We start from the raw sequence: 23371 nt of genomic DNA on the forward strand, positions 1-23371 counted from the left end.
TGTTTTTATTCCAAGGCAGAAGAAATGTATCTTGCACTAAATGGAACTTCAGGAGTTCCAAGGAGAGAGAAGCAAAACTCATTTTAATAACCTCTTGAATCATTTGTTCAATCAGTGTTATGAAGCCCTGAGAATTTAACAGTATTTTAAGGCTGACATCTTGACATGCATGCATAATAGGACCAGAGGATGAGATTTTTTTGCTAACAAGATCATTTTCTTTTTCAGTTGAATTTAGACAAAATGTTCACCTTCCCCTTCAGTCTCAAGTGGCTCACTGTTCCTCCCACCTCCCACCTGGGTCACTTATCTCGTCCTTGCCTAGTAGGTGGCGGCATTTGAATTTAAAGGGGAAAGAAGGCTTTTATACTACAGCCATCGAGGTGTATTCAATTTGGATTCAAACAACTATGTCAAAATCCAGACACCAGTACTTTCTGGTCTTGTTGAAATTGGGAGAAGCAGGAGACTTGGAGGTTAATGAAAGCCTTCTCTCTCACCTCAGGTAGGCTTAACCTCCGCAGTTTGGGAAGCAGAAGCTCACAACCACAAAGCATTTCCACCGAGTTGAGTGACTCTGGCTTCTTGTCTGACTGATTCAAAGAAGGAATGGCACAAGCCACTCAGTGTGAGTTTTGGAAGACAGTTTCTAAAGCAGAAGTAAGCTACACACCTGAACAATAAGGATGGGCCCAAAGGAACGAGGTTCTGTGGACTCACCAATTTTAGGACCTTCTTAAGACTGATGGTGAAAATCTCCTAACATATAGTTTCCAGGCAGGACTGCGTATGTAGGAGTAGAAAGAAAAGAAGCAAATCTCCCTTCTGGCCCCTTGGCCTATGGACAGGGCAGAAACAGTGACCTCTGGGCGTAAACATTCAAGCATCCTTGGCGTTCAGCAAAGACATACATGTTAGCAGGACTCATTACATGTCAAGTTTTTAGAGAGGAAAAACTGCTTTGGGCAGGGGGCTCTCTATAGTAACACTGCCTGGACTGCTTCTGTCTCATGTCATCTTAATAATAGCAGCATCAATCATATAATATTTCTGGAACTCAGAAAGGTTCAGAGGGTGTGGTGTATTAAAGGTCTGCTTTACCAGGTAACTTAAAAATTAAATAAGATAATTTCTGCAAGACACCTCATACAGAGTCGTGCCCTGGTGAATGCTAGTGCCCTTCCTCCCTTTGATTTTCTTATTGCAAAGTTCACTAGATGAGGAAATTGAGTTGTATAAATAACCATTCAATTGTCTATACTGATGGCTTTTCGTTTAGATGTTTTTGAAGCCTTCGACAAAATTACATTAAGGGAAAATTCTACCTAATTACAAATAATAACCAAAAATTGAGTTGGCCTCAATTAAAACAATTTCATCCAAGACTCTTCAACACGTTAAAGTTAAAATATGTGGCAACAGTATAATTAAAAAGTCAAAAGTCTGATAATTGCCTTGTTTTGCAGTGAGTAAAGATAAGCCTCTGAAATTTTTTAATTCTCTCCAAAGGTCTGTGTTTACCTTTCACTTGGCCTCATCAATTTTTATTTGCTTTTTACTGTCATATTATGGTCCTTTTCAATGACTACTTCAATAACCAGAGTTTCGGGGTGATTAAGCTTTTGTCTTTGAATGAGTGGTTTTAATGGCTGACTTTTCAAGTTCTGATTGCAAGTTCTGATTGCATTGACAACTCAGCAAGTGAAGAGTTGGAATACCTTACCGGTAGAACAACTTCAGATGATGTCATGGGTACAGAGGCAAGACTAGGAATTAAAGACACAGCTGGAACATCTCAGAAAGAGGTGGAATCTAAACATTACCTAGCCTAGCCCGTCAGCCTACGTATGAACCCCTCAGCCGCATCCTACTTAACAACTACCTACATCTAACCACCAACAAACAGAACCACCACCAATAAACAGACCACCAATAAAACAGAACTTACCTTGGCTGTGAGCATCTAATTAGAGTTTCATATGAATAATTTATTTCTTTGTTTTTAAATCCTCAGTTTCCCTCTGTCCTCCTCCCAGTCCCTCTCCCACACCTGCTCCCACCATCTCCTCCTCCTCCCTCATCTTCAGAAAGGGACAGGCCTCCCACAGATATCAGCCAGCCATAACATATCAAGTGGCAATGAGACTAGGTGTCTCCTCTCCTATTAAGGCTGGACGAGGCAACCCGGTAGGAGGAAAGGGTCCCAAAAGCAGGTTACAGAGTTGGAGACAGCCCCTGTTCCTAAAACTCAAGCGGCACAATAATAACATGTATTCAGAGAATCTAGGTTTGTTACATGCAGGCTCCCTGGTTGTTGGTTTTGTCTCTGTGCACCCGTATGAGTCCAGGTTAGTTGATTCTGTGTATTTCCTTGTGGTGTCCTTGACCCTCTGGCTCTTACAATCCTTGCTCCCCCAGGGGAAAAAAAAGAGGGAATTTTAATGCAATGATTCTTCATATTGGAATGAAACCAACTGGTTCATTAGCAGAGTCACTTCCAATCTGGGCCCTCTCAGAGGTAATAGTTCAAAAGGTGTGTGTGTGTGTGTGTGTGTGTGTGTGAGAGAGAGAGAGAGAGAGAGAGAGAGAGAGAGAGGAGGTGGAGAAAAAAGGTGAGAACCTTGCACCCACGCCCACGTGGAGGTCAGAGGACAGCTTTTGAGTTGGTTCACTCCTCTCACAGTGGTTTCAGGGATCAAACTCAGACCTCTGGGCTTGTGCGGCAATGACTTTTACCCACCAAGCCTCCTGCATCAGTTACTTAGATGTCGTTGTGATAAAACACCATGACCGCATCAAGGTACAGAAGAGAGTTTGTTGTCTTCCTGTTCCAGAGGGCCAGGAGCACCCTATGGAAGGGAAGTACAGCCAGGAGTAGTAAGCTCGGCTGCAGGAACAGGAAGCTGAGAAATTTCATCTTGAACTGCAAGTAGGAAGCAAAAGCCTCCACCCCTAGTGATATACTTCCTTTACCAAGGCCACATGCCCCCCCCCAAAAAAAACCTGCCTCTAATAGTGCTGCCAACCAGAAACCAGGTACTCAAACACCTGAGATTACAGGAGACATTTCTCATACAAACCTCCACACTGCTTCTCCAGCCCCAGTAAAGAGGATTTTATTTCTCTCATGATGTAAATCGAATTTCTCTTTTAGTTTTGACTCTAACAAGAGAAACATTGACAGGTAGCTTCCTTCAGAAATATTCCTCAGCATCTAGGTAAGCAACCAGCTAATCTGAGGCATATAATAGTCGGGACTTACAGGTCTGGCTAGGCGCATGCTAATTCACAGGTCTCTCTAAGCATGGGCCACAGGGATACTCCTAATTAGAGAGGATCATTGTTGCCTGTGAGTCTATTGAAGCTACTCAGAGCCTCCATTTTAAGGAGTGCTCCCTGGAACTGCAGAAAGTGAATAACACCCAGAAATAATCATCATTACACGCCAAGAACAATACCTAATATCAACACGAAGTGTGAAGTTACAAGAAAAACAGAAAATGATTGGCTTACACCATTCTGTATAGTTGCACACTGTCTAAACACTCCGTCAAAAATACTGCGTTTAAGCTTTTCTAAGTTTAAGCCAGAATTCCATAACTAAGTTGAACTTACAAGTTGGTGCTTCAGACAGAACTATATTTACATTCCCATTGCAAAAGCTGATTTATGCTTTTCCCACATGCAGGGAAAATGACTACTTCTGTCACCTGGAGTGGAAATCCTAGCCATACACCACCTGAACGTGCAGGGTAAAAACGGGAGTAAGGAACGCACGCTGTTCAACCAAACAAAACATGAAGTGTGTCAGCAACATAGCAATTATACACATCCATACTGCAAAACACTCATCAGCCCCCTGCCAATTGCGTCCCTCTATTTAGTGCACAATGGGTCTCTCAGATCCTGACTGAGCAGCTACATGGGTACCTCTAAATTATTATCGTTTGAATTTGAATTTCTCCCACAACAATTTCACTCCATCAGGCACTTCAGGTCATTGCTATGTATCTACTCTGAATGCTAACTCCGCTCGTGGAGCCTGAAAGGAAATCATAGAAATAACATTTCTCTTGAAACACAGCATTCCTTAATAGCCTCCGATCACAATACTGAGAAGTATTTAGTTGATCTGCTAAAGCTATTTTATACACAGGAATACATTTGTACTTCATGGTGTACTATATTAGTTGATCAACACATGCTACTTTCCCATAATCACAGCTCAAGAGGCGGAAGCAAGAGAATCGAAACTTCAAGATCTATCTAGGCTACAGAGCGAGTTTAAAGCCACACTTGTGACTTTATGTGACCTTGTACCCCAAAAGACATTTCAAGGAGAAAGAGAGCTGCGAATGTAGCTCAATGATAGAGTGCTGGCAATCACAAAGCCATAGGTTCAATCTCCAGTACTGGAAAAAGAAATCTGTTCGATAGTTAACAGAATATAAATTCTATACAATTAGAATCCTACACTACTTAAGGACTAATGATAAGAAAGACAAATATGCCTGACTGACACCATGAATGGGCAATACAGAGGGCTGGGGGTGTGTCCCTGCTCCATCAAGACTTATCTATATGACTCATTTAGGGAATGGTACTTGAGCAACTACAATTCTGTGCTTTCAGAGGCTTTGCAAGTTTCTGTCATCCACTTGAGATAGTCGATTTGACAGCTTTTTCTTCTACTTGAATCCAAGAATAAAAGAACATGTGGAACAGACTAGAACCCACTCCATTTCCTGGAGCCAAATCCAAAACAAGCAAGAGAAAACAAGTAAAACCACAACCAACCTGTGAACACGTGAGCAAAAGGCAAACACGTGTCCGCTTGTCAACCATCAAATATTTAGGGTTGCCTGTCATGCAGAAGAGGTTGATGAGTATTTACCTAAATGCTTCTGACAGGCATATAAGGGGATGCAATAAATCTCACCTCAACCGGGATTCTGACAGCCAAAGTTATTTGACTAAAAGATAGTTCACTGGAAGCTCAAAAAGCCATTTTGACTCTTTAATAAGACTTTTTTTTTGTCTATCTGATTCTTCTTGGTAAAGCTGAAGGTCCTGAAACTGTTGTGTCTTTGAACACTTGCGTAGGAATGGGAAAACAATATTTAAAAGTTTAGAAACCTATCTTCACCAAGAGTGACAAGTTGTGCCCTGAATAAAAGTGTGCACCCCTTATTATTTATTTTTTTGATTTTGGGGTGAGCTCCTTCCATTTTAGATCACCTCTTAGCTTCTCTCGCCTTAATGCAATTCGAGTGTGATGCTCCTACATTCTGTTACAGGCATCTTTGAGGATAGAGACTCCTGTCATATTCACCTCGGTTTGAATACCCCGAGAGCTCATTAAATACAGAATGGTGAAGACAGAGAAAGGGAGGAAAAGTGGGAAAGAGGGACAGAGAAAAGGAGGAGGAGAGACTAGGGACGGCAGCCAGCAGTAGAGGACTTTAGCTACGACTTTTTCTGAAGGATCTACTTTACTGGATCCTCAACAAATGCCCTCCAGTGTAGTATGAGGGGGCCGGCTTGTTGGGGTTTCCATTCCTGCCCAGTACCACACAGCCGGCAACTCCCAAGGAAAATCACACACAGGACTCCATAAGGTTATAAACTGATTGGCCCATTAGGTCAGGCTACTTATTAGTTCTTATAACTTATCTTCACCCATTATTCTGATCTATGTTAGCCACATGGGCTCAGTACCTTTCTCAGTGTGACATCTTACATGTTGCCTCTTCGGTGGTCTGCGCAGGAGTGGCTGAGAGAGCTTCTGCTTCCAGAATACTCCCAGTCTCTTTGCTCCACCCCTACTTCCTGTCTGGCTTTCCCGCCTATACTGCCTGCCTGGCCAATCAGCGTTTTATTAAAATATGATTGACAGAATACAGATAATTCTCCCGCACCACTTCAGATACATCAGTCACTTTCCACTCTAGTCTCTAAATTTGCCAACCTCTTTCCAAAGTCTCAAACGCTCTCTGTAGGATCCCCTTCTGGAAATGGCTTTCCTTATATTCTCACATGGCAAGTGTTTGGTGGGTCTTTCCAAGACACAGCTTAATGTCAGCTCCTTTCTTTCCCACAAAGCTGCCAGTCCCATGCACATAAAAAGACATTCATTTTTCTTGTTCAAGGTTGTATCCAAAGCATCTAGCATGGCGTCTGGTATAAGGCAGTTCCTCAATAAGTACTTCATAAGTGGGTAACTAAATGAATGTAAAAGTTTCTTTAATTCAAACAAGTTGCTCTCAGTCCCTCTTCTGCTCTATTCTAATTAATAAGTAATTTGATTCATTTAAAAAGTTCCATGAGTCCCGGAAGAGAGCACAGCCCCCCACCTCAGCTTCTGCGGCAGGGTCTTCGGTGTTCCATGGGACTCCTCCCTGCCCCCACTGCTGCCCTTAAGTCTCCTGACTCCTTAGAATACCAGCTGTCCCTGTTTCAGTGCCGAGGAGTTCTATCCAGAGAGGTGAGTGGATGCTCGCCAGGGCAGTCTGTCCAGGAAGAAAGCACAGCCCCCCACCTCAGCTTCTGCAGCAAGGTCTTTGGTGTTCCACTGGTCGCTTCCCTGCCCCCACTGTCGTCCTTTGGTCTCCTGTGTCCTAGAGTACCGATGTCCCTGCTTCAGTGCTGAGGAGTTCCATCCAGAGAGGAGGAGATGGGCAGGCGCCAATGCAAGAATTTCTCCAACAACCTGAAAGGCAACATGATATCACCACAATCCAGGGATCACGAAACTAGAAGAATTGAACATCCTACTCCTGAAGAAATAGAAGAAATCGACTCTAAGCGGATCTTTATGAAAATAATAGAGGAACTTAAACAGGAGATGAAAATCTGCTGTAAAGAAATGGAAGATAAGTATAACAAAAAGATTGAAGAAATGAGTAAAGAAATGGAAGAGAATTATAACAAAAAGTTTGAAGAAATGAGTAAATCCATAAATGAAATTCTGGGAAACCAAGAAAAAACAATCAAACTGGTAATGGAAACAGTTCAAGATTTGAAAACTGAAATGGAGGCAAAGAAGAAAACACAAACCGAGGGCTGCCTGGCCATAGAAAATCTAGGTAAACAAACAGAGACTTCAGAAACAAGCATAACTAACAGAATACAAGAGATAGAAGAACGACTCTCAGACTCTGAAGACACCATAGAGAAAATAAACGCTCTGATCAAAGAAAACAGCAAATCCAACAAATTCTCATCACAAAACATTCAGGAAATGTGCACACAATAAAAAAAACCCAAATCTAAGAATAATAGGGGTAGAAGAAGGAGAAGAATTGCAGATCAAAGGCCCAGAAAATATATTCAACAAAAAATTATAGAAGAAAACTTCCCCAACCTAAAGAACGATATCCCTATGAAGGTTCAAGAAGCATACAAAACGCCGAATAGACTGGATCAAAAAAAAAATCCCCTCGCCATATAATAATCAAAACACAAAACATTCAGATTAAAGAAAGAATATTAAGAGCTGCAAAGGAAAAAGGTCAAGTAACTTATAAAGGTAAACCAATCAGACTTACAGCAGACTTCTCTATGGAAACCATGAAAGCCAGAAGGTCGTGGATAGAGGTACTGCAGAAACTAAGAGACCATGGATGCAAGCCCAGACTACTATACCCAGCCAAGCTATCATTCACTATCAACGGAGAAAGCAAAATATTCCAGGATAAAAACAAATTTAAACAATATGTAGCCACAAATCCAGCCTTACAGAAAGTATTAGAAGGAAAATCACAACCCAAGGAATCCAACATTGCCAATACTTCCTACAATAACTCAGACAACTAGCGACCCTTCACAAGCACAACTCAAAGAAGGGAAACACACACTCTACTACACCCTCCCAAAAAACGAAAATATCCGGAGTCAACAACCACTGGTCATTAATATCACTTAATATCAAAGGACTCAATTCACCTATAAAAAGACACAGACTTAGAGATTGGATACGAAAACAGGATCCAACATTCTGCTGTTTACAAGAAACACACCTCAACCACAAAGACAGACACCTACTCAGAGTAAAGGGTTGGGAAGAGGTTTTCCAAGCAAACAGACCTAAGAAACAAGCAAGTGTGGCCATTTTAATATCTAACAAAATCAACTTCAAACTAAAATCAATCAGAAGAGATGGAGATGGACATTTCATACTCATAACAGAAACAATTCATCAGGAGGAAGTCTCAATCCTGAATATCTATTCCCCTAATATAAAGGCACCCACTTATGTAAAAGAAACTCTTCTAGAACTCAAGGCAGTCATCAAACCACACACACTAATAGTAGGAGACTTCAACACACCTCTCTCACCAATGGACAGGTCAATCAGACAGAAACCTAACAGAGAAAGAAGAGAATGATTGGAGGTATTGAATCAAATGGACTTAACAGACATCTATAGAACATCCACCCAAATAGGAAAGAATATACCTTCTTCTCTGCAGCTCATGGAACCTTCTCGAAAATTGACCACATACTCAGTAACAAAGCAAACTTCCAGAGATACAAAAAAATATTAGTAACCACCTGTGTCTTTTCAGATCACCATGGATTAAAGTTAGAATTCAATAACAATGCTACCCCCAGGAAACCAAGAAACTCATGGAAGTTGAACAGTCAACTACTGAATCACCTCTGGGTCAAGGAAGAAATAAAGAAAGAAATTAAAGTCTTCCTTGAATTTAATGAAAATAAAGACACAACATACTCAAACCTATGGGACACTATGAAAGCAGTGCTAAGAGGAAAGTTCATAGCACTAAGTGCCCAGTTAAAGAAAACAGAGAAAGCACACACTGAAGACTTAACCGCATACCTGAAAACTCTAGAAAAAAAAAAAGAAGCAGATTCACCCAGGAGGAGTAGAAGACTGGAAATAATCAAACTGAGGGCTGATATGATAGTGTACATAAGAGACCCCAAAAACTCTACCAAAGACAACTACAGCTGATAAATACCTTTAGTAATGTGGCAGGATACAAGATCAACTCCAAAAAATCGGTAGCCCTACTATACACAAAGGATAAAGAAGCAGAGAGGGAAATCAGAGAAACATCACCTTTCACAATAGCCACGAATAGCATAAAATATCTTGGGGTAACTCTAACCAAGGAAGTGAAGGACCTATTTCACAAGAACTTTAAGTCTTTGAAGAAAGAAATTGAGGAGGATACCAGAAAATGGAAAGATCTCCCTTGCTCTTGGATTGGGAGGATTAACATAGTAAAAATGGCAATTCTACCAAAAGCAATTTATAGATTCAATGAAATCCTCATCAAAATCCCATCAAACTTCTTCACAGAACTTGAGAGAACAATAATCAAGTTTATATGGCAAAAAAAAAACCCAGGATAGCCAAAACAATCTTATATAATAAAGGAACCTCTGGAGGCATTACCATCCCTGACTTCAAACTCTATTACAGAGCTACAGTATTGAAAACAGCTTGGTATTGGCATAAGAACAGAGAAGTCGACCTACGGAATCGAATAGAAGACCCGGATATTAACCCACAAACCTATGAACACCTGATTTTCGACAAAGGAGCTAAAGGTATACAATGGAAGAAGGAAAGCATCTTTAACAATGGTGCTGGCATAACTGGATGTCAACCTGTAGAAGAATGAAAGTAGATCCATATCTATCACCATGCACAAAACTCAAGTCCAAATGGATTAAAGACATCAACATTAATCTGTCCACTTTGAACCTGATAGAAGAGAAAGTGGGAAGTAGTCTACAAGATATAGGCACAGGAGACCACTTCCTAAGTAGAACCCCCAGTAGCATAGACAATAAGAGAATCAATGAATAAATGGGACCTCCTGAAACTGAGAAGCTTCTGTAAAGCAAAGGACACTGTCAGTAAGACAAAAAGGCTACCTTCTGACTGGGAGAAGATCTTCACCAACCCCTCATCAGACAAAGGTCTGATCTCCAAAATATACAAAGAACTCAAGAAACTAGACACTAAAACTCAAATTAACCCAATTAAAAAATGGGGTACAGAACTGAACAGAGAATTCACAACAGATGAACTTCGAATGGCCAAAAGACACTTAAGGTCATGCTCAACCTCCTTAGTGATCAGGGAAATGCAAATCAAAACAACTTTGAGATACCATCTTACACCTGTCAGAATAGCTAAACTCAAAAACACCAATGATAGCCTATGCTGGAGAGGATGTGGAGTGAGCGGAACACTCATCCATTGTTGGTGGGAATGCAAACTTGTGCAGCCACTGTGGAAATCAGTGTGGCGGTTCCTCCGGAAACTGGAAGTCAACCTCCCTCAGGACCCAGCAATTCCACTCTTTGGAATATACCCAAGAGATGTCCTATCATACTACAAAAGCATATGTTCAATTATGTTCATAGTTGCACTATTTGTAATAGCCAGAACCTGGAAACAACCTAGGTGCCCCTCAATAGAAGAATATAAAGAAGGTGTGGAACATATGCACATTAGAGTTTTACTCAGCGGTAAAAAACAATGACATCTTGAATTTTGCATGCAAATGGATGGAAATAGAAAACGCTTTACTGAGTGAGGTAACCCAGACCCAAAAAGAGGAATATGGTATGTACTCACTCATAAGTGGATTCTAGCCTTAATTAAAGGTCTTTGAGCCTATAATTCGTTATCCTAGAGAAGTTAAATAAGAAGGTGAACCTGAAGAAAATCATATAGTTATCCTCCTGGATATTGGAATTAGACAAGATTGCCATGCAAATTTGGGTGCACGGGGCGTGGGGGGGTGGAAGTAAGGGGAGATGGTTGGAGAGAAGGCAGAGGGGGAGGATTGGGGATGACTTGGGGGAATGGGATGGGGGGAGGGAGGAAGGATGGATGTGAGAGCGGGGAGGTGTGTATCTCAACTAAGGGAGCCATTTTGGGGTTTGCAAGAGACTTGATTCCAGAGGGGTTCCCAAGCCCAAGGAGAGGTTCCCAGATTGTTCCCTGGGCAGCGGAGGAGAGGGTGCCTGAACTGGCCTTAGCCCATAACCATACTGATGAATATTTTGCATGTCACCATAGAACCTTCATCTGGCGATGGATGGAGATAGAGACAGAGACACACATTGGAAAACTGGACTTAACTCCCTAGGTCCAAATGAGAAGCAGATGGAGGGAGAGCGTGAGCAAGGAAGGCAGGATCGGAGGGAACCTTCATCCGACGGTGGATGGAGACAGAGACGGAGACCCACACTGGAGCATGGGACTGAGCCCCCAAGGTCCAAATGAGGAGCGGAAGGAGGGAGAACAAGAAAAAGGAAGTCAGAACCTCGAGGGGTGCGTTCACCCACTGATACAAGGGCACTGGTCTGGTGGGAGCTCACCAGGGCCAGCTGGACTGGGACTGTGATCGGGCCGGATTATCTGAATGTCACTGACATGGGGGCTGACTGAGAAGCCATTAACAATGGCGCTGGGTCTTGTTTCGTCTGCATGTGCTGGCTTTCTGGGATCCTGGTCTGTTTGGATGCTCACCTTCCTGGACCTGAAGGGAGTGGGGAGGAACTTGGACTTCCCACAGGGCAGGAAACCCTGACTGCTCTTAGGACTGGAGAGAGAGAAGGGGAGAGAGTGGGGGAAGTGGGAGGGTATTGGGGAGAGGGGAGAAAGTGGAAATTTTTTATAAATAAATGAAAAATTAAATAAATAAAACAAAAAAAATGTTCCATGATGGTTGTCTGTCCCAGAACGTGATCAATGAAAGCGAACAATAATGGAGTCGATGTAAAGAGCTTTAATAGCAGAAAAATGAATGAAGACTGAGAAATCTGTGGACTGACTGTTTAGGGAGCTCAGATAATCCACTCCTCCGCTTAGGCTGGGCATCTCAAAATTGTGTTTTATTTCTCGGGTTCAGCATCAGCTTATAGAGATGTACCGGACACTTTCTAATCAGGATGGGGATATGTTCTTCTCGCCTTTTCAATAATGAGGCCTTCGTTTTCCTCACCACACACATGGGCTGCTTTGTTTTCTCTCAGTGCCTTGGTCTTGACAGTATTTTCAAGGGTACCCTAAGTCATTCCACCTGTAGGTGTAAGGCTTTGCTTCCCCGTTTCAGATTGTCCACTGACTTCTGGAACATGCCCTGTCTCCCACATAATGATTTTTGCAGTGTCAGTAGCAGTTCCTAGGGTGAAACCCCCACTAGAACATCGTAGGCTAGAACTCTCAGGCTGGCGGTGAGCCCCCGCTGTCAGTCATCTGAAATGTTCTGAAGTAAGATGTCCACATGTAGGTAGAAGTAGCCTCCGTCCCATCGGTCGCCGAACCTGTTCTCTGCTCACACGTTCCCAAAGCCGCTTATGAAATAACCACTCTGAGGCTTAATATTAACTACATACTCTTTGGCCTATTTCCTTGGGTTTCTTATTAACTAACTCTTACATCTTAAATTAACCCATTTCTGTTATTTTATATTTTGCCACGAGGCTCATAGTTTGGTACCACACATTTTGTTTCCATGGTGGCTGCTGGTGTCTTCCTGACTCTGCCTTCTTTCTCCCTGCATTTAGTTTAGTTTTCCTGCCTAGCTATATCCTGCCCTGCCATAGGCCAAAGCAGCTTCTATATTAACCAATGGTAGTAAAGCATATTCACAGCATACAGAGGGAAATCCCACATCATCTACCTGTTGCCTTACACTCCCCAATCTTTACTTTTTGTAAATGAGGCAATCACTTATTGATGAATACATTTCTTTCCTAGTCCAATATCTACCAAAGTTTTGTTCCAAATTCAAGGGGGAAAATAAGAAATAATGATACAGTTGAGTTTCACAAAAGTAAAAAAAAAAAGTACTTTTTATTGGCCATTCTTTTTGTTCTTTATTGTTTGGGTATAAGTTTATGTATATGCCAATTTGATTGGGGAATGTGTGCATATGTGTGTGAGTGCATGTGTACATGTGTATGTATGAGTTGAGGTGTACACCTATACTCACATGTAGAGGCCAGAGGAAAACACTGGGTGTCCTGCTCTATCACACATGCCTAATTCCCTTGAAACAGTCTCTCATTGTACTGGAGCTAAACAGCCAGCCAGCAAGCCCTAGTGTTTCTCCCATCTCCACACTGAAGCTCCCACAGCTTTGCTGTGGCAGACACGAATGACCATGCCTAGATATGGGTCCTGTGGATTAGAAGTCTGTGGATTTGAACTCAGATCCTCGCATTTGCACAGCAGATGCTCTTATGCACTGAGCCATCTCCCTAGACCACTAATTGGCCCTTCTTGACAGGTTATTTCACAATAAAACTCTTCTCCTTCACTTTTTAATTCCCCAAATTCCACCATTAGATGCCCCATTGCTCTTTTTAAAAGACAAGACAGAGAAGAGTCAGTCTAACGAAGGGATCTCAGTTGGGTAGCATTCACTTCTGTGAAGACAAATTTTAGTCCAACAAAGCCAAGAAGCCAACAGGAAAGATGAAGATGGAGGGTTTGGGACATCTAAGATCTAAGAGAAGGGAATGAAAGAGAAGGCTCAGAAAGCAAGAGAACTATCTGGAGAGAAAAATAGGAACACAGGAGATTAAAGCTTCAGAGTCTTGTATGCAGACAGTCTAAAGAAGTCTTATAAGCTAATAAAAAAAAGCAGCAGATGGCCAGGCGTGAGGCTCATGCCTTTAATTCAGCATCTGGGAGACAGTGGCAGGTGGATCTCTATGAGTTCCAGGCCAGCCAAGGGCTACATAGTGAGATATTGTCTCAAAAATACAAGGAAAAAGAAAAGAAAGAAAAGGAAAAAAACAGTAGATCATACAAAAAAAATTGAGAAAAACAAACAAGCAAAAAGCACCCACAGCCACTTCACAGAAGAGGGTATGCAAAGAGGGAATCCCCAAAGCCAGTCAGATGTTCAGATTTGAAGGACAAGCAATGCTGAACAGAAGGACTGGTTTCCTAGGCAGAATATCAAGGAAAGAAAACAGACATGAAAGGCTACAGCTTCGTGATCCCATTTGTGCAAAGCTTGGGTTCATAGGAAATTAATCTGTTGCAACAAATAAGAGCAGTGGCTGAACTGATTTGAACTGACCATGTCCTAAGGAAGTTTCTGAGCAGTAAAATATCCCACATCACAGTAAGCTTACAAGCAGGAGGACCTGTCTTATAACCCCAGCACCCACATAAAAAAGCCAGGAGTGTGTGTGTAATTCTAGCACTGGGGAGACAGAGGCAGACTGATCACCTCTTAGAGCTCAATAGTCTGACAGCTTTGCCTACTTGCTGAGCTACAGGCTAATGAGATACCTCATCTCAGAAAATCAAAGTAGGCGTCACATGCAGAATAGAAGCTGAGACTGACAACTGGCCTCCACATGTGCACACACATCATAACATACACACACAGAATACACACACACACATACACCAAAAGAGAAATCTGAAAATCTGCATATGCAGTATTTGTATGCTTTTCCTATCAGAGCACCATATTCTGATAAGTTTTATAAATCGATAACCTTTATTGGAATGTAAGTATAGTAGTGTGGCTGTGGGGGCCACTCCACACTGCTGAGCACAAGGGGTCTGAATTCATTCTCTCTTTAGGATCTGGTGAGATGACTCTCAGCATCTTTCTGGGCTCAGGTGAGAGCAGCTCTAACGGCTCCTCTCTTTGCTCTTGATTCACTCAATGCTCAACTTCTGATTTCCCTCTAGAGCTCCATAGTCTCCTCTCTCCTTATCAATCCCTGGTCTCAGAAACAAGATTTAAGGTCCCACAAGGTAATAGCCAATTGTAAAAATGTTGTTCTTGGATTTTTTTGTTTAAGATTTTCCTCTTGCTGAGACTCAACCTTTTGAAATCAATTGCTCACCTAGTACTCTTTGGGGTAGTTAATAAGAACATCAATCAGCCAGCCTTCTGGATTAAGTCTTTTCTTAGTTTGTCCAATAATAACCGTGGGGCTTAGGTCTTTGGCAACTGCAGACACACACGCACACACACACACACGCACGCACACACACACACACACACAAAGAGTGGAAGAACCACTGTTTCCATTTAGCTGAGTCTTCCATTTGACTGTGACTTCCTTGAGGACAAGAAATTATCTCATTCATCTTTGTGTCCCTGGCATTGGGCCTCGTGCCTGGTACGTAGTAGGTGCTCATTAATTTCTCTTGAATTAAAATAAATGAGTAAGACCTTCACAAAACCTTTCACCAGAAGCGATTTTCACTTGCATTCTGCATCCAAGGAGAGTGGGCGTGCTGCTTTGGTGACAGCCGTGGCATTGAATAATCTGGATGTTCCAGATTTCTTGGTGCTCATTTATCCTCTGGGGGTGGGGGGAGATGCACGGGAGGGATCGTGTTTGCAGGGGAGGCAGACATAGCTCACCCTCATCACACAGAGAGATGGATCCGATGAGGCAGCAGCAGGACCAAGGCCACCTGCCCTGCTCCTCTCTTCCAACTGCTGATGTTGCCGTAATCACCCAGCCGATGCAATTTCCCACGGCTAACCCTCGCTATGGTCCACTGGGAGGTCCCATTTGTCACTGTCATTACCTTTCAGATCAGCAAAACATCCATCTCGGGGTGGGCCCTCATCCAGTGTTTTGCCCAGGTGTATAAGTAACGCATTGTCAGTGTGGCAATCAAAGACAGGGACCCTGGGGAACTAAAAATGAAGCTGAAGTCATGCACTTTGATACAGTGACTCTAGGCTAAAGATTTTGAAGGGTGAGTGGCGTCTCATTGCAGAAGAGTACCGTTTTCTGTGCCTGCTACAAGCCACACTGTACCAGATTTCGACATTCAGTAGAGAAGTCAAGATCAAAGGCACAGCCCCAACTCCCCCAATGCCACTATCTCTGCCCTACACCGAGCTTAATCCTGCCCTGGTTTTACCTCCTCATCTTCACAGAAAGCCAGCAGCTGCTAGTGAAATGGGGTCTTATCCACACACAAAACACAACCTCCATCCTATGTGAATCATTTACGGCCAGCTTTCTCATTTATCAAACAAACACCTGTTTAGCACTTCTGATGCATCGGATAAAGTTCTAAGAGTTTTGCAAACACAAACTCATTTACAGCACTGAAATTATTTTGCGGAGGAAGATCACGAGGCACAGACAGACAGACGGATCTTGTTTTCACGAGGTAAGATCTAAGTAAGGGAAGCTGGAAGCCAGACTTTGGGCTCCTGACTGTGGTCTTAATGACCACAGCTACACAACACCAGTTCCTCAAGTCCAACACTCAGGCCAGAATCTCCAGTAGGGTCCTTATCTCATCTTTCTCCTATGTCTATCCTTTGGGTGTCATCCCAGAGCAAAGGGAAAGCAGGGGGTGACAGAGTCAGCAAGCAGCCCACAAACCTGCTCCATTTCTTACTTTTCCTCACTTCTGGATCTCCGTGTTACCCGTTGGGTCTCCAGAAGCAGATGTGAAAACAGGGTGTTCAGTCAGGATACATCACTGTGAGAGAGAATGGGAGCGAAGCTAGGCTTAGGCAGAGAGTGGTATGGCTGCAAGAAGGCCCTACAAAGCTGTGGCCCACGGGTGAAGGTGCTGCCTGTCGCCTGAGTGCTGCCCGTATGAGTGACCTCTCAAGACCAGAATGGCCAGACCTGTATACGTAGCTTGCTGAGCTACTACTAGATTTCACCTTCTCCAGGAAGGACATCGCCTCAAGAGCAGCTCTGTAACTGTGGTAAGTGCTGAAAGAATAAATGATGTCAATGTAATGGTCTCCATGATAGGGCATGTGCTTCCCACCAAAGGGGTGAGGGAGCACATTACATAGCTGCAAACTCGGTCTGAAATTTTGCCACAAGAGCCCAAAAGGCCAACAGTCTGCCACTTTGTTGCCTTTTAGACCTCACCCACTTCCGATGACTTTCTCCACATTGCCACCATAGACTAACTGGCCTCGTTGCTAGGCAGGCGCCTCCATCAGGAATACTGTCTTTATATTCATCCTGTGTTCCCAAGTTGATGCTTGACTTGTTCTCCTGCCTTTTTCACAGTTAGCTCAAATACTACCTTCTCGATGAAGCCTTTTCAAAGCCCCCCCCCCTTACTAACACCTCTTCGGAATCCCTCTCACCACTCATTTTCCTTCCCCCAAAATCTGTATCATTCTCCAAGGATGCTAGGCAACCAAACATTTACAGCACTTCTTAATTTACTGGCATTTCTTTCCTTCTGGAGCTCTATGACAATAGAGAGGTTTTCCTTCATCTGTGTTGTTATAGGATCCATCCTCAGTACCAAAAACTAGCTTATGTTGACTACAAATAAATTAATAAATACTCAGAGGGCAAAAAACTCAGAGTCCAAAGTCCTTAACATCTTTCTCAAGCTCAAGATAAGTGAGATGCCGTCAATCACTGCAACTACAGAGATCTGCCCACGTCCTGGAGAAGGAAGGCGTGTGGCGTTCGAAACACAATCAGCTATAAACCAGGTCCTTAATAGTAAGGCCTCAGTCATCATTTTATCTGCTTTACAAGATGTCTGTTTGGAGGTTGAAGGAGTCGGGGGATTTTTTTCTTTATAAAGATTTTTATCTTTATAAAGATTATCTAAGCAAAGATAATCTGCGAGCGCCACCTTGTGGGCAGATCTCCTACTGCCTTGCAGGTTTAAACTTCAGCCTTCATTCACTCTCTGGTCATATTTTAATATGCGGACCCTAAAGATAAAACAGCAAAGAGGGAAAAAAGGAAAAAATGCAACACACACACACACCATAAAAATGCAAAATCAAAAGCCATAATAGATAAGCAAAAGGTAGAAAATGTCCAAACAAAGCATTATGAGACAAAAAAAATCTCAAAAACATACCGTTGAGTTCATTTGTATTGACCCATCTACTGCCCAGCATGGGGCCTGCCCTTAAGTGTGGTTTGTGTACCCACAGAGACTTCACGTGAGAAAACTGGTTTTTCCTTTGCAAGTTGTTGACACTTGGAGATAGCTTATGCTTAGGGATGGGAGCTACTGTCCACTTCTCCTTCTCAGGGCTGGGACCCCGTTTGGTTTGTACCTGGGAAGTCCCTGCAAGCGTATCTGGAAGGTGCTGTTTTCTTGGTGTTATCCAGCCCTACCATCTCTGACAACCTTTCTGTCTTCTCTTCCACAGAGTGTCCTGACGGGAAGGCTCTGAGGAAGACATTCCATTTAGGACTGAGTGTTCCAAGGTCTCTCACTCTCTGCCCACTGCGTAGTTATGGATCTCTGTGTTAATTCCCATCTTCTGCAGGAGGAAGCTTCTCTGATGACGACTGAGCAAGGCGCTGATCTACGCTAGGAGTCATTCTATTGCTTCATGCCTTTAGCAGAATAATAGTATTTGGTTTTTCCTGAAGTCCATGAACTCTCCAATCTAAGGTTCTTGGCTACCCAAGCAGTGTCAGGCATGGACTTCATCTCAGAGAGAGTGCCCAGTCTTAAACCCTATCAGATATTGGTTGTTTACTCCCACAACATCTGTGCCCCTGTGGCACCAGTGTATCGTGGTCAGATCACCAGTATACACCGATGTTTACCTTTCTCCTCTGGCAGCGTGAAGAGTACTTTCCAGTTCCAGGACCACTGGTAATAAAGGGAGAAGGCTCTAGTTAGGCACCAGTATGACTTTCCTGTGTTCATTGACAGATGTAGATATTGTCTTCTGCAGTAGGGCTTTGCCATCCGTTTGCAGAGAGCAACCAAGAGTCTTGACAATAGCCTGAGAGGTTTGGGGGGTTCCGTGCAGCCCCTTTGGCTAACAGCTAATTATATAGAACTCCTTCCTGGCACTGGAGGTTTTACTTGCTGTTAAAGATGTCTAGTTGGGGCCTTTTTTTCTAGCTCAGTGCTGTTTGGGGACTCTACTTAGATTACTTTTATATATATTTTTATTCTATATATTACATTTTATATAATATATTATATATATATATATATTAAAGAAACTTCTACTGTAGTAGGTTTTCATATGACCCTCCCCCAACTGGCTTCTAGTGTTATCTGCCCATCCCCAAATTCCCTCCCTTACACCCCTCTTCCCTACCCCTCTGTATCTAACCCCATTTCCTCCACCATTCTCATCACTATATATTCCATTCCCCTTCCTTGGGAAACATGGTTTTATAGATTGTATAAGGCTTATTGAAGTCTTAAAAGCTAACATCCACGTATTAGAGAATGCAATACCTACCATATTTGGCTTTTTGGATCTGGATTAGTTCATCCCATACATATTGGGGAATTTTTGGTTGATTGGTTTTGGTTTTAGTTTTGGGTTTTTTTTTTTTTTTTTGAGTTCTATCCATTTACCTACGAAGTCCATGATTTCATTTCTCAAAGCTGAATAATATTCCACTGTGTAAATGTACCACATTTTCTTTATCCATTTTTCTGTTGGTGGGAATCTAGGCTATTTCCAATTTCTGAATATTATGAATTAGGGAAGCAGTGAACATGGTTGAATAAGTGTCTCTATAGTAGAATGTAGAATCCTTTGAGTATATGTCTAAGAGTTATGTAGCTGGATCTTGAGATACAGATGTTCCCAGCTTTGGGCAGAACCACCACATTGATTTCCATAATGGCTGTACAAGTCTGTACGTTCACCAGCAATGGGTGGAAGTTCACCTTACCCTACATCCTCACCAGCATGAGCTGTCTGTTTTATTATTTTCTTGGCCATTCTGACTGATGTGAGATGGAATTTTAAAGCAGTTTGCGCTTGCATTGCTGACTGAGGATGCTGAACATTTCCTTAAGTGTCACGCAGCCATTGGAGTTTCATGTCTGGAGAATTCTGTTTAGTCCTGTGTCCCATTGGGTTATTTGTTTTCTTCGTGTCCATTTTTCTTTATTCTTAATATGTTTCAGGCATTAGTCCTCTGTCAAATGTAATTGATAAACATCTTTCCCATTCTGTAGCCTGCTGCTTTGTCCGACTAACAGTTGTTCTTTGCTTGGTACAGAAGCTTCTCACTTTCATGAGGTCCATTTATTAATTGTTGTTCTTCGTGCCTAAGTCCTTTTTTGTGCCAGCAAGTTCAAGGATATCCTACTTTCTCATCTATCAGATTCTGTGCATCTGGCCTTATATTGAGGTCTTGAATCCATTTGAAGCTGAGTTTGTGCAGCATAATAAGTACAAATCTCGTATGTGCAGCCATCCAGTTTGACCAGCATCATTTGTTGAAGATACTATATTATTTTTTCCAGTGAATGTTTCTGGCTTCTTTCTCAAAAATCAGGTGTCCATAGATATGAAGTCATAAGTCTGGGTCTTTGGTTTGATTCTATTGATTGACGTATCTGTTGTTACGCCAATATCATACTGTTTTTACTAATACAGCACTTCAATACAATTTATGATTGAACTGTTGGTATAAATAACATTTATTTTATTATTCAAGATTGTTTTAGCTATCCTGTGTGTGTGTGTGTGTGTGTGTGTGTTTCCACATGAAGCTGAACATTGTTCTTTCAATTTATGTGTAGAATTGTCCTGGAATTTTGATAGGGATTGCACTGAATCTGTTGTTTGCTTTTAGTAATACGACAATCTAATTAACTGTATATAATTATGAATAATTACATAATTATTAATATAGCTATATTAAATATCCATTAAATATGTGTTTTATTAATTATATTAAATATACCTATATTAATCCTATCAATATGTGATCTTGGGAGATCTTTCCACCTTCTGATATCTTCAATTTCTTTCTTCAATGTCTTAAAGATCTTATCATACATTTTTTTTCTTCACTCACTCAACTAGTGTTACCCTAACATACTGTTTCTGAGGCTATTGTGAAATATATTTTTCCGTACGTTTCTTTCCCAGTTGTTTATTGTTATTTGTATATATGAAGGCTACTAAGTTTTCTGGTTAGTTTTCTATCCTGCTACCTGACTGAAACTGTTTATCAGCTGTAGAAGTTCCTTGGTAGATGTTTTAGGGTTATATATAAAGCGATATCATCTACAAAGCACAACACTCTGACTTCTCCCTTTCCCATTTGTATTCCCTTGGTCTACCTTGGTTGTCTTATTGCTCTAGCTAAGACTTGAACCAATAAATTGAATAGGTATGGAAAGAGTGAACATCCTTGCTTTGTTTCTGTTTTGGTGAAAACGCCTTGAGCTTCTCTCTGTTTACGCTGACGTTGGTTGTGGGCTTGCTGTAAATTGTCCTTGTTGTGCTGAGATTCGCCTCTTGTACTCCAGGTCTCTCCATAACTTTTACAATGAAGGGATGTTGATTTTTATCAATGATCTTTTCTTCAGCTGATAATCTTGTGGTTTCTGTCTTTGAGTCTGTTTATATGGTAGATTACATTTATGGACTTTTGTTTATTGAAATTTATTGAACCATCCCAGCATCTCTGGAATGAAGCCTACTTGATCATTCAGTTTGCAAGTATTTTGTTGAGAATTTTTGCATCTACGCTCATAAGAGAAACTGGTCTACAATTTTCGTTTTGTTGTTGTTGTTGTTGGGTTATTCTGTGCTTTAGGTATCAGGGTAATTGAAATTTCCTTCAAAAGTGGCAATGATCCTATTTTTTCTATTTTGCAGAATACTTTGAGGAACATTGGCACTAATTTTCTATGGATGTCTGGTAGAATTCTGCATTGACTCGGTCAGTCAGTCCTTGGCCTTTTTTTGGTTGGGAAACTTTTAATTACTACTTTTATTTAAGTAGGGGTTATATGTCTGTTCAAGTTGTTTACCTGATCTTGTTTTATTTGCCTTTTTACTTTCTAAAGATAGAGAGAAAAATGGTATGAGGTTAGACAGGTGGATATGTGAAAGGGATCTGGGAGGGGAGAAGGGAGGGGAGACCAAAATCACAATATATTGTCTGAAAACAATTTAATAAAAAAGAAGAAACAGTTGGAAATCTTTGGCTTCATAAGCTTACTTTTTGGGATAATATAGAAAATAAGAAAACCCATATACCACACAGAGAATGAAGAGAGGAGTTAGGACCTGAGTTGCAACTAAAGATTGAATGGCTCAAGAAAGATTCACCGAAAAGATGGTATCTGAAAAAGGGTGAAAGGAGAGAAGAAAGCAGGCATGTGGTCAACTGGGACATCTTACAAGATGATCACTGTCACTGACATTAAGGTATGGCTACTGGTAGTCCTGAGGGTATGAGTAGGGTGGACACAGAATCCAAGTTGTTAGGACAGAAGAGAGCCATCCATGAGTCTATTTAATAAGATAGCACATGTGACGTATTGAAAGGCGGGACCACTTGTACCATTTTTCTGCCCTCCCAATGTGAAGGAACACAAGGAATGTAGAACGCACCCTGCAAAGCAATTTCCACAAGCAGCAGCCACTTTGGTTTGGACACCTTGTAGAGTGTTCATAATTATCATCAATTATCATCAAATAGTAACCATGAACGTTTTAGACTTCCTAGAAAATGCCCATCACAAACAGATGGAAGGTACTGTCAGGGACCATAGAACTTAAAGCCGGATGGCTTCCTTGCTGGCTCTCTGCCTGGTTGTCTTCATCTCTAATACCTTGATGTACTTGTGTGTATTTTTGATTTTTTATTACTTTATCTTCCTGCGCTACTTAGTTCACAGCCTCCTCAAACTCAGTGTGAGACACGATATAAAGAACAGGAAAAGGGGCTGGTGAGATGGTTTCCGCTGTTAAGAGCACTCAGTGCTCTTCCAGAGGACCCAAGTTTGAGTCCCAGCACCAACATGACAGCCCCCAACTGTCTGTACCTCCTATCCCAGGGGATCTAATGTTGTCTTCTGGCTTTCTCAGGTACTAAGCACAAATATGGTGCACAAACATATGTGTGGTAAATCACTCATCCACACAAAATAAAATAACATAAATTTAAGGGGAAAAAAACATAGGAATCAAAACACAGGAGATAAAACTCTATGTTCCTGAATCACTTCACTATTTAATAGCCAAATTAGGGAAGACAGGTTTCCAATGAGGTGTGACTTATTTCAATCACTTGCAAGTTATCTCATTCTTTCTCTACAAAAATACAGCCATGGTCATAACAAAAGCCACATTCTGGTCTGCACAGAAGAGAATCATTAGATAAGAAACTAATGCTACATTTCCAAAATTAACATCCTGAAGAACATTGCTCATGAAATGAATTCAAAACCAACAATAATGTCAGGGTCATTGAGCAAAACAATATAACACTAATTTATTTCCTATGCAATTTTCAGAGACTACCTCAATGGCTTTATGACTCCTTACATGCTATATATGTATGTATACATATATAGAGATCATAGCTCATCCAGCATTTGTTTAACATGAAAGCTACTTTTTTTTTTCCCTAGAGATTCGCAATA

Source organism: Myodes glareolus, chromosome 20 (assembly GCF_982192425.1).
Source record: "Myodes glareolus chromosome 20, mMyoGla1.1, whole genome shotgun sequence".
Classification (NCBI taxonomy): Eukaryota; Metazoa; Chordata; class Mammalia; order Rodentia; family Cricetidae; genus Myodes; species Myodes glareolus.